This window comes from Microchirus variegatus (assembly GCF_963457635.1).
Source record: "Microchirus variegatus genome assembly, chromosome: 10".
In the NCBI taxonomy this organism is placed as follows: Eukaryota; Metazoa; Chordata; class Actinopteri; order Pleuronectiformes; family Soleidae; genus Microchirus; species Microchirus variegatus.
The window spans coordinates 15877687-15889963 of NC_139811.1; the positions used below are offsets into that span (position 1 = coordinate 15877687).

Here is a 12277-nt window from a genome sequence, read left to right on the forward strand (position 1 = left end):
TATAAGCTGCACGCTGCAGGGACTATCCTGTCAATTTATTGCTCTCTAGTTCAATTAGTCAAGACCTTCTCTTCAACACCAAAACCCAATAAGACTTGAAGGTAAAACATAATATTGCGGTCACACTATGTTAAGCCTCGAGGAGGATTTTGTTTGTCCAAAGAAATTCGCTGTTTGCTCAGCGTAAGTGTGCACATTGGGCAAGAAGAAGGCATGAGTCATGCACACGTCTGTTGTACTGTACAGTCAGACCCGGCCCAAATGTTCATTTGTTTTCTCCTCAAGTGGGAAAACATGTTCGAGTTAACGTTAAAATAAAACCCTTTTACAGTTTGACGTCTTAATTCAGGGTGAGAGGGATAAACGAGGACAGTTAGCACCGATCAGACGTGAAAAATAACATGGTTAGTGGGGTGGTGACAGTGGTGGTCATTGATTACATGGTTGCCTTTGAAAGAGCCTTCCTTCCACAGAGCTCGCTCCCCGTGGTGCTGGAGGGAGTCCAGTACTATCAGTCTTATAGCACAAGAGGATTTGCTCTTTATCCTCGCTGATTCTAAAGAAAGGAGGTACACGCTGCATTATGTCTCATTATATAGATTAGGCACAAGCCATTTTTTTTCCACCATATTTCACAGGAGTGTTCTGCATCCACGTCACTCCGAAACCTCACTGTGACCCCTGTTTTAGCTCCATTTAGCCCGTTCCCACGCCTAGGCCAAAAAAAACAACAACCCAACAACCTGATGGACGTCTGTGGGCTGACCCTGTGTGAACCTTCGATGTCTGCCAGCATTGAATTCAACCTCATGTTTCCTGGCTGATATTTAACAAATTAATTCCCAGGTGCACGTAGGAAGTAATAATACCCATGAAAAGTGGGTGAGGAGGAAATTGAGGAGAGGAAACCAAGTGTGGCAGGGTGGTGAGCCTGCGGTGGGGGCCGTGCCAGTGAAAGGCCGTGTTGCTTTTGGGAAATACTTGTCATTTTCTCATCAACTCCTCGGTTTCCATGCACCCCCCACCTCCACTAATACGCAGTTCACATCATGTGCTGTGTAAGATGGGCCGAGCAGTTAAATGGCAACAATATGGCCTGCATTATTATAACCTTCTCTGTCTTTTTTGGTCCGTCCCGTCGCTAGAGTTCGGGCACTCAGAGCCACATAAGGAAACATTTGTTCATGGTCGAGTTGAATAGAGCCTTGTGTTGGGGGTTAGTCAAAGAGATACAAGGGGATAGGACATCCAAACAGTCCACCACAAGAGCTCGACTCTGAAGCCCCTCTCTGTCTGAGCTGAGCCAGTAATGAATGTCCTCTAGTCTTAATCACTCTCAGAGTGCACACTGGAGATATGAGTGACTCCATTGTCCTCCTCTCTGTGTTTTGTATGTTGGAAGCAGAAGTCATACAGGTCATTGCTTCCTGTAAATATTAGATTTGTTCCACCACTGCCAGGTGATCCCTTCTGCATGTGCCGTGTATGGGCTCTTTGTGCAGATTACACTACACAGTGTATCACACATCTTTACAGTTGCTCGGCAGGGTGGACGCACTCTATAAACAATTTGTTTGTGCTGTTGCTGAAAACATACAAACAGACTTTGCTGAACTGAGTCGGCCTTGCTTCCCCCCCCGAACCGTCCAACTCGGTACTAATTTTCTCCCTGTCGCACACGCCGTTCAGAAGGGTCCTGCCCTCTCTCTCTCTCTGCTGTATATGATTATCCCGGTCACGCCAATCTGGAAAACATTTGAGTGCACATTTAGTGCATACCTACATACACACACTAGCATTGGTGGAGAAATGGCGAAAGGAGGACGCACTTGTGAGGACACACACTTGCAGACACTCTGTTATACACGGTTATATGAGACAATGTGATGTTTACACTGAAATGGATTCCGCACCTTGAAGCAGCCCCGCTGAAAAAACATTAACAATTACAGTCACAACATGTATACACATCATACTTTGTCCTCTTGATTCAGGCCATATTTGTCGTCACACTTATGCAAATGCGCCACAACATGATGTCACGCATTTTTGATTGTATGTACCTCGGGAGCCACCGACTGTATTTGTTTAAATTCATTGCATGTTTCCGAAAGCCGATAATTACCTTTTAATTATCTCTACAAGATAATTACTGGTAGTAATGCTTTAATTCAGCCGACATTAATGAATAATGAGCTTGGGGACACCTTTTGTACAAGACGAGGTCAACACAGTGAATAAGATTTAAAAATGTCAACCACCCCCCCCCCCCCCACACACACACTCTTTTTTTTTTTTCCTTAAAAAGAAAGGAAAAAAAAAAACCTTCACACAGCAGCGGTGGCTTAGGAATGTGAGACAGGAATGCTGTTCAGTTACTATAAAGGGGGTTTGATCACTGAAAACAATGTCTTTGTGTTTTCATCCCCAGCTCTAGTCACGCAATGCTGTGTGTGCAAACCTCCAGCAACTGTTCAACCCCAGCACACAAGAAAGCCATCAAGTACCTGCAATTGACAGAATCGCGTGCAATTCAGTTACTCCTGGATTGTGCTGGAGCGCAGCCAAATGGGGAGTTGTGCAAAAGGTGGAGTGGAGCCTCACCTGCTTCAAATGAAACACAGACTCTTGTTGTGGACCAGGTATAGTTGTTTAGTAGATTTAAATCACTTTATTTTGGTTTTACACATTGATCCAAGTTGCTGCTGCATAAATGTGAATTCATATTTAAATTGATAAAACATAATCTTGGTTTTCTGAAAATATTCTTAACATTTCTTAAACATTCTTATTGTTTAAGTTAATAAACTTAATAAGCTCTGTGAGCTTCAGATCTTCATATCTGTCCTCACAAAAGTGATTTACCTAATCACTATACTGTCTATTTTTTATTTTATTTGTTTTAAAAGATCATAAATACCGATCTTAAAACAATGTAACATAATTATTATAAAAAGTTTTAGTTTTCATTCTGATTCACATTTAATGATAATAATAACTATCTAATCTATATAATTAATCCAGTGTACCTAAATTCAGCTGTCCTCTCATAGTCCTCTCTTGGAATCTGTGCTCCGTTCCTCAGAGTCCGGTCCTTGTTTTAAGGTTTCAGGGAGGCTATGATTCCAGAAATACAAGCAAGCCTGGAGGTGGTTAGGACATGAAAGTGAGGTAAGAAAGACAAGAGATTCATTCATGGGAAGGTGATTCAAGGCACCGACATCCCTGTATCTCTGCACAGCGACAGATGATCATTATTACTCACTCGCACCGCTCACGCAAGGCTCACACGCAACCCGGGATCAAACTGACAGATGATAAGTGATTGAGGCAACAGTGTAGCAGCTTATTCATAGACACTTAATTATTCAGATTATTATTACTATTAGATGCTTTATTACATATTTATTATATTGTATTCATGGTTGTATACAATAATTGAGTATTATGTTATAACATAATTCCATAGTGTTTTTTATTATATGATACCCTTAACCTTTTATTAAAAAAAAAAAAAAAAAAAATTGGCACAAACGGTAAACTACACGTCCCATCAGGCTTTGCGCGTTGACGTTGGCTGAGCGCAGCATGTGCTTCTCTGCTCTGCTCAAACTATGGCACAGTGCTCCTCAGGCTCTTCACGAGAGCACATCGATCCCGTAACAGAGACGCTTCAGTTGTGGCAGATGCGATGGAGGAACCAGCACCGAACTGGACCACGAACGAGAACCAACTTCTTTGATTCCTCATGAGAAATATTGCTTTTTTTTTTTTGCACGGATTCTGCGGACGCACCAATGGAGGATTAACCGCTGACATAACACCACTGACCCGCGTGAAGTTATTGTTATTTGTATAAACAAAACAAAACAAAAGAGTCATCACAATGGCAACCGCTGCAGGATTCAGCAGTCCGCCTGTGCGTGTGTGTGTGGCTCGTCCTGTTGGATCTAAGGAAATACTTTGTCTCACTCGGGATGAGCGGTGTCTCTGTCTCCGGCTGCCCAGCGTCTGTAGCTGGACAAGCAGCGTGTCGGACAGACGAGTCTCCTGGGGGGGAAAGTTCACGCGTGTTCATGTGTTACAGAGGGAGGGGGGCGCACTGTGATATTGTTTTGGAGATGCGTTGATTGTGGCACACGCGAGAAGGAATATCCTGGAATATATTTTGGAAGTGATGCTCGGCAGATGCGAAGCAATTTTTGGAAGATGACGGCACGGCACGCATCAACTCATTAAACAGGTATGTGGAAAAAAACAAAAAAAAAACAAAACAATGACATGATACTTTGTGGATGTTGAATTTGAAGTGCAGACTGTTAAAACTACACAATGTATTTTATTTTGAGTGCAGATAAGTCAGTGCAGTGCGCACTATAGGAAGTTTTAAAAACATATATTCCATTAACTTGGTAATAAAACTCAAATCCACTTGGACTTGATTAAGATGCTTTGGATAAGAAACTCTATACATATGAAAGTTCACCTGCTAACTGCTCCGTTACTCTATGAACCCACTGGGTGCATCTCACACTGACTCAAGCTTGACAGCTGTTTTTAGTCTCATGACATGTCATAACTGGATACTTTCACGTGCTGGACATACACCTAAGAATGCCAGGTTTTGAACTCTCCAAGTCTCTACACTGAGCCGAGCCGAGCCATGGCATGTAAATAAGGGGGGGGTGAGCAGGTGCAGCAAAAATAAATGACAGTGTCCTTGTTTGTTTACCTCTCCTACAGTGACTCCATTCAGAGGAGAGAGTAAATCTGAGTGCCATAACTGTACTCGCACTGAGACCTGAGCCACAAGTTCAGTGGAACATTTTTTTCTCCAGGCACTTCATTTAAGTGGAACCCACAGGTGCACGCTGCATCATTCATAGGTGAACCTTATACAGTCGGAGATGTTTGTGTACCTGTTGAGCAGGATGACGTTTCCATTTTTGATCAGCGTGCTATGAGTTATTGGCATCGCGTTTCCTATTATTTGCAGAAGTTATCTGATGAAGCTTCTCAGGGCACCTTCGTCTTCCTTCACTCAACCCCATCCACCTCCTTAGCTAAAAGAATTCCGTCTATTGTCGGGGCAGTGGACAGAGCCCCACTATCAGTTTGTGTATACGGCTCAGAGCACAGACCGAGGACCCCCGCTCCAAATCGGCACCCCCCACACACCCCTTCCATTAAAAAAAAAACTCCAAACAAGACCCCCTTTCTCCACTGAAGAGGGACCCTCTGTCTAATGCCAAGTGACTCTCATGGCCAGCATTGACGGTGGGACACTTGCTCCACAAAAGGAGCTGAAGTGTCAAATAAACTCGGTCAGAGCCCCCGACACACAAGAATTCCTTTATCTGGTACCCTGGGAGGCAGACAAAGACAGACTTTGTGTCAGTGAGCAGGCCTTGACTAAAGACTGGGGCTTTTTTTTTTTTTTTCTTTTTTTACTCTTCTTCTCACAACTTCTGCCTCTTCTTCTTCTTCCTCCTCCTCCTTTTGTCATTCGAACGGCCGAGCGGGAGCATGTCTGTTGACGTGACCCCTCTTGCCCGGCATCTGTCCTACACATGGCCAACATCACCCCGGTGCTGTGTAAGTTCCATACATAGGCAGATCCACCCCAAGCACGCCCACATGCACACGCCCATCTCTGTCTTCTAGCAGCCATAACATTTCAATAGATGTAATTCCCTTATTTGATACTCTTGTTTATACCTGGGTCTCCAGCTGAAAATAGCAGAGCAGGAATTTGCTTTCTCACAGGTTGTGTGTGTGTGTGTTGTCATATGATATGCTTGTGGTGAGCCACAGCAGAGAGCAATGTACACACCAGGGTCGGACTCACTTAACAACCCTGTATTTACTCCACTCAACAGTTCTAAGGAACTTTCCCATCACTTGCTGTATTGTCACCTTAGGAACACTTATGGTATTTTGCAGACGTTTTGTTACATCAGAAAAACCCCTTTCCATTTCCTTAAATTAGATCAAATCAGGTATCGTACACCTCAGACTAAACAGTCTCACAGGGTTTCCGGAGAGGTGTTATTCACTGTTTTTACAGAGCTCTACAGTCCAGTCTTGGAAGTAAGAAAAAAAAAAAGTAGACTTTATGAAAATGACCCCAAAGTGCTGGAAAATGACCTCATACAGTGGTGAGGCAATGTTCAGGCAGCACAACTGACATGATTCCGTGGGCCAAAGCTGTGTGAAGCTGGCTGGCCCCAATGATGGACATGTACATCAGGCCCCCAGGTATGCTAACACATGCCTGCCCGCAGAGCAATAGTCCCCCCAGTAGAGTGGTTAAGGTAAACAGATCGAGTTGCTGTGGTCGAGCGTGTTAATGGTGTGTTTATGAGCTTAAGTTGAGTGGTGATTTATCATGTCTAAACTCAGGGCTCACCTCTGGATCTAACTCAGTCCAGGTTGTGTGTGTGTGTGTGACATTAGACACAGGTGACAACATGGATTGAGCAACGTGACCCCTTGGTGAACTGATTCTTAATGTCACGACTGTTTCCGACCGCTGACGGGAAATGGAGAGCGGGAGAAACATTTAATACATCTTATCACCCCGTGTGTTTGTAGCAAATATGCCCTGAGCATTACCTCACCACGCCTGCAGGGCTTATAGCTAAAATTGCGAGGACATTATTCCTCCACGGTTGGTGTCAGATGACCTTCTAATGAGCTTCATGAGATATATGAGGCTGTTAAAAAAAAAAAAAAGGCCATTGTGTATCCTTTCATATAGCGTGGACAATTTACATCCAGTTCTGTGCAAGAGTGTGTTTAGAATGGGCTCTAAAGTTTGTCAGAACAGGAGAACTGTCATTTATTAGTAGTGCAGGAACAATGGGGAGCTTGTCTCCAGGGGTGGTGGGGGCCAGTGGGGGCCGGTGGAGCCATGGGAGGGTGGCCTGAGATTGGGCAGCAGCCTCTGACCAAGAACAAGCCCCTGTCTGATGGAGAGAACTGCTGACCCTTCCTGAGTAAAATGGCACCTTTGTTTTGAGGTGTATGTGTTTGTGCCCATGTGTTAATGTGTGTGAGGGAGAAGAAGAGAGGTTTTTTTGAAAAGCTGGGAGCTCTGTAAAGTGTTTTTCCCCCTCGGTGCTTTGGTGATTTTCCCTCCATTTGTGATTTTCTCAAAGCTTCAAGTTTTTTTCGAAGTATTGAGCCGCTAGGAATATGTGTTAGAAATGGAGCTCAATTAACAACACATTTCCAGAGTGGTTGTCCAAAATTGAAAAACTTTTTTTTCCCCACAACAGTGTCTTGACCATGAATAAGTACTTTTTTTTAAATTATTAATAATAAAAAACACAAGTTAGACTGTTACTTACGATGCTTTAATGAATAATGACACTTTCGCTTGCTACACACTCTGCATTTTTGTGGGCAACGGCAACAGATTGCTGATTTCCTACGGAGAAACCACAGCTTAGCATTAAGTGTGAGTGTGATTGAGCGAGACTGTGGGGGGGGGGGGGGTAGGGTGTCATTCTGCTTTGGGAGTTATCAGGAAGTGGGACGTTGAGAGAGACAGACAGCCAGTGCTTGAGAGACTGTGGCTGGGTGCTTTTTGAGGGAATGGTGAACATGATTGGGAGCGATTCTTCAGAGTCATGCCCCTCACAATGTTGTCATCTTTCAGAAACATCCCTCTGTCCTCTATACGAATTGACATTGCTCTCGTAGGAGCCACCTTTACTGGGTGGGATTTAAATTTGACGTTTGACTATCCTTCCTATCCTTGACCTCCTGTGTAAGCACAGCGAGCACAGTGTGGAAATAAAGGAGAGTAGCAAAGAGAGGTCAGAGGAGGATGGGTGGAGGACAGGCTCTCCACACACACACAGCAGAGGCTCAGAGCTCAGCACAGCAGCATCTCTGTCAGCTCAGACACAAACTCCAATCATCCCTGCACAACAGGGAAGCTGCACGCACCACTCATCTCAGCACAAGAACACTGTGGGACAGAAGTGAAAAAGACAATAGTCAAACTGGAATACACACAGGTGACAAAGACACTTTCCTCACATTCACAATACACAAAGGAGGCACACAAGATTATTATTCAGTTTGTTTACTTTTGAAAATACATGTTTTCTTGACCTGCCCTGTGCACACAAACATTGTCTGCAATGCTTTTAAATACCAGACATTCCCCCCTTATGTTTTTTTTTTGTCTCAAGAACTGACCTCACTTGTTCTTTTCACGCTCCCGTTTTGGAGGGAAAATTCCTCCCTTTGTGTCCTGCGCTCACAAATGTCACATTCCAGTGAACCTGTGACAACACTGGGCCCTTTACTTTGGTGGGTGTGGGTCACCATGGCAGCATCACTGCATTTATTTCAGCGAGGCACACCTACACAAGTAAGCCATCCTCATTCAGGAGTTGTCTTTTCTCCACCCTGCCCCCCCCCCCATTTGATCCACTCTTTCACTCCTCTTCCCTTTTCTTTTGCCCTCAGTGGGGTGGATAAAGGACACATTTTCAGTGTGAAGAGGACCGTGAAATTTCCTGTGTGACCTCCCTGGGACGCAGCAAGACCACCAGGCTCCTCAGTTCACCAAGTGTGTGTGTGTGTGTGTTTAGTCCTGCACTCTTGTAGGAGATCTGGGTGACGCTGACAGCCTCTGGTGCGTGCCTGTTGTGAGGCCACGGTCCACCCCGTTTCATATAAAAAGTCCAATTAAGGTAGATTGTTGAATGTCGTGAGATTCGGGCAGGGCGCGCACAAATGATCGCGTCTTATAAAAGCCACAGGCTCGGTGACTGGGTGGCAAACGCTCTTTGTAGGCCTGTCCAGAAGCCGTCAAGCGACCACAGTGAGCTCCAAACTGCTGACAGACGTGGTGTGAAAGTGGCTGTCAGTGTCCCTGACAGAAGCCCAGATTACCTTGTCCTGCCAAATGCTGCAATGACAGCTAAATCAATGACAGGCTATCCAGACGCCTCACTGTCATCACAGGGCATCAGTCGCTCCACAATCTGTGGGCAAGAGACGGTTTATTAATGTGCTGCTGCTGATTAAAACATGGCGTTTAGGTTGAACCAAAATAAAAATAGTATATCCTTATTTTTCTTTATTTTGCAGACTCCTTGCTATTGTGTACTGCTGCAATGTTGTTCTACAATCTAATGGTTGTGACATGAAAATGTGTCTCCTTATTTCTTAAACTCTGCTGCACCCATGTGGACAATGGTGGAACAACTGAAATATAGTTTATTGGGCTACAGTTCCTCCTTTTGGCCTCTTTAGTTTGGTGGCGTTGTTGTTAATCATTTGGATATCATTGTGTAGTTTGGAAAAACATGTATTCTAAAACAAAACTTGCATTATGAGTTTTCATTAATAGGTTTCATTAGATGTATTGTACACACGAGAATCAGCTAAGCTGCACCTACTGTTTGGTGCCTTGTTTACATTTATGTGCAGTCAAATGTTGGACCACATGCAGAGTCAGACCACATTTGACGCTGAAGTCAGAATGGTCAAAGTTTCAAAATGATATTGATGGCTTACCGAGTTGTAATAGGGAGTAATAGTAATTGTTGTAATTGGTTCCTCTATCATTCCCACTTTTAACCTGAGCATCTGTTTGGTGAGCAGCATGAAACACAGTGACACAGTGTACAATCTGATGATAGTCAGTGGCAGTTTGGTGCATTTGGTATATTGATGGCACATTCAGCAAAAGTTGGTGTTGCTGAAATCATATTCAGTGAAGTATTATTAGCGATTTCTGTATAAATATTTAAAATTCTTACAATAATCAGAATACCATTGTAAGTGCACCTCTCAGTCATGCATTTAATGTGACCATCTGTACCTCCACAAAAACTTCACATGTCATTCTGATCAATAAATGACTTAGATGGAAGATTGAAGACGTTCATTCTCATACACACAAAACGAAGTGTATGAGAATGAACGTCTTGCGCTTACTTTACGAGTTCCCTTCACACCAAGCTAGAATTAAAGGTGCATTATGTAATAAATCTAAAGCAACTGGTCATAAAATCCTCCTAATATGTCACATAGACTGAGGAATAATGTTCATATAACAAACTGAACTCACCAACAACAACAGTACATCCAAAATATTTGCGTTAAAAACATATTTTGCAGACTGCAAATCATGTTTATGTTTCAGCATGTGGCGCCACTTACGCGCCGTCTATCCAATCATTGCAGTCAGTAGAGTCTCAGCTGCCGAGCAACCACGGGTTGCCAGTTACGTTAGAAAACGAAACCTAAAAGACCTCGGTATTTTGAATTTGAATGTAGTAACCGTTTTTGGCCACATTCTTACATATGGCACCTTTAACAATTACCAATTAAATAAAATAAAGGAATAAACCTCAATCTAAGCATAGAAGATAAATGAAATAAAGTAATATGTGCAAAAGAGTGTCGTCGGGATGTAAGGTGCAGTTCATTGTGCAATACTGTCACAGTGCTAAAGCATAAGAATTATTGTTTATATTGTGTACGTGCAACATATTATGTGCAAATGATGCATTGTCACAGATATGTTTTTTTATAAATGTGCAGGTCAGGTTATTGAAGGACATTGATAATCACCGTTCAATAGTCAGTGATTCAGTAGCCTGACGGCCTGTGGATAGAAACTAATTTTTAAGTCTGGTTGTTCTTGCTTTCACGCTGCTGTTGTGTCTGCCAGATGGCAGGAGTGTGAACAGTGTGTGCTGTGGGTGGGTGCGGTCCTTGATGATGAAGTTAAACACACAGTGTGCATAATCTCCCAGAAAAACAAAACAAAACATTTCAGCTCCAAACGGTTCATGAGATATTTGTTTCCCAGCATTGTTCCAGTTGCAGCAAAAGGTCGAGTCACACCGACAAACGCATGCAATTCATATGCATTTATTGTGAGAATGCTGCAGGTTAAACATAAATATGAAAAATATTCATGCCACTGCAGTAGATATCTTGGGTTAGTTCATGTTTAGGGATTTTTATTTTATAAATCATAGATAAGTAGTAGTAAATAGAGCAATGTGCAGGTTTTCTAATGTAAAAATGGATGGTCCTGTGAGGCAGGCAGTCTACAGTACACCACTAGAGGTCAGCATTGTATGCTTGTCCTGAGACGTACTGGAACACTCTTTTCTCAGTTAATGTAACATACATCAGTGCAATACTATACATTTGTTTTTTATTGTAATCCCCTTGGTGGCATGAACAGTGTTTTATATTTTATGACATTTCATCTGCATTACCAACCTCATGTTGGGAACCTGTAGATAAAATGAAATTAAAGTATTGATTTATCCTCTCGCTTTTTCTTTATTGTCTGAGCTTGACACCTACTCGCAGCTCTGTTCTTTTCTTGGTGTGTAATAGTTGCAAAGTGCAGTTGCTCGTGCTATCCACAAGGTGTCTCTGTTGCATAAGACCATGTGAATGTTTAACTTTTTCGCCATTAAAAAAAAAGTCAGAGGTGGAAGAGCTTTATAGACTCCAGAACAAGAGGAACATTCTTTGTTGAGCTTTGCCATTTTTTATTATTTGTTATTATTGTTTTTTTCAATCACAACATCAAGTCAGGCTGCTATTGTGATTCCACTACATACAACACATTTTCTAAATGTGTTCCACTTTCTGTTCACAACAATACCACTCTTCAGTTGCACCACTAGATGGCAATGTGGCCACATGGAAGCTGACTTTCCTGTGGAAAGTAGAAGCTTCTTTCCATTTCAGCAACCCTGTGATCTATGGACTAATGGATGTAGACTGGCATTATTATGTTCTTATTGCCCCTCATTCTAACTCATCTCCCTTTGAAGATCAAAGTAGCCGTGTGCCTCTGTGTTTGCCGACAGTGATAAACCCACAGTGAACTTCAATAAAGCCAACTGCTCAATTTGTACATCTGTCGCTCCTTACGAGATGAAATGCTGTTGAAGCAAGCGAGTCGACTGTTGTGCAGCCGGTTCTTGTGCGTTGCTTATGCAAGAGCTTTCAGAGTAATGTCAGCAAGGATGGAGGTTATAATTTTAAATGTATTATAGTGCAGCTCAGGGAGAGAATATGAAAAGGGAACGGCTAAACAGCAATTGAAAAAAACAAGCAAACAAGTATCAGCATCCAGTTTTGTTTCGGTTGTTTGAATTGTGGTACAGAAACTTGGCAAGTGCGCCGGCTCTTTGTTGGTGTTACTCCTCTGCCAGACGTTGCAGAACTCAGGGAATGAATACGAGAAATGTTCTGGCGACATGTTTAAGGAACAGGT

General features: G+C 42.9%; 1 long non-coding RNA gene across 1 annotated transcript in view; it reads left to right on the forward strand.

Annotated features, from left to right (window-relative positions):
- The first annotated feature begins 4102 nt into the window (after positions 1-4102).
- Positions 4103-12277, forward strand: part of LOC310932606 — a 48114-nt gene continuing 39939 nt past the window's right edge. Inside the window, exon 1 of the long non-coding RNA XR_014592940.1 lies at positions 4103-4243. This is a non-coding gene — a long non-coding RNA (uncharacterized lncRNA). The remainder of the gene's footprint in view (positions 4244-12277) is intronic.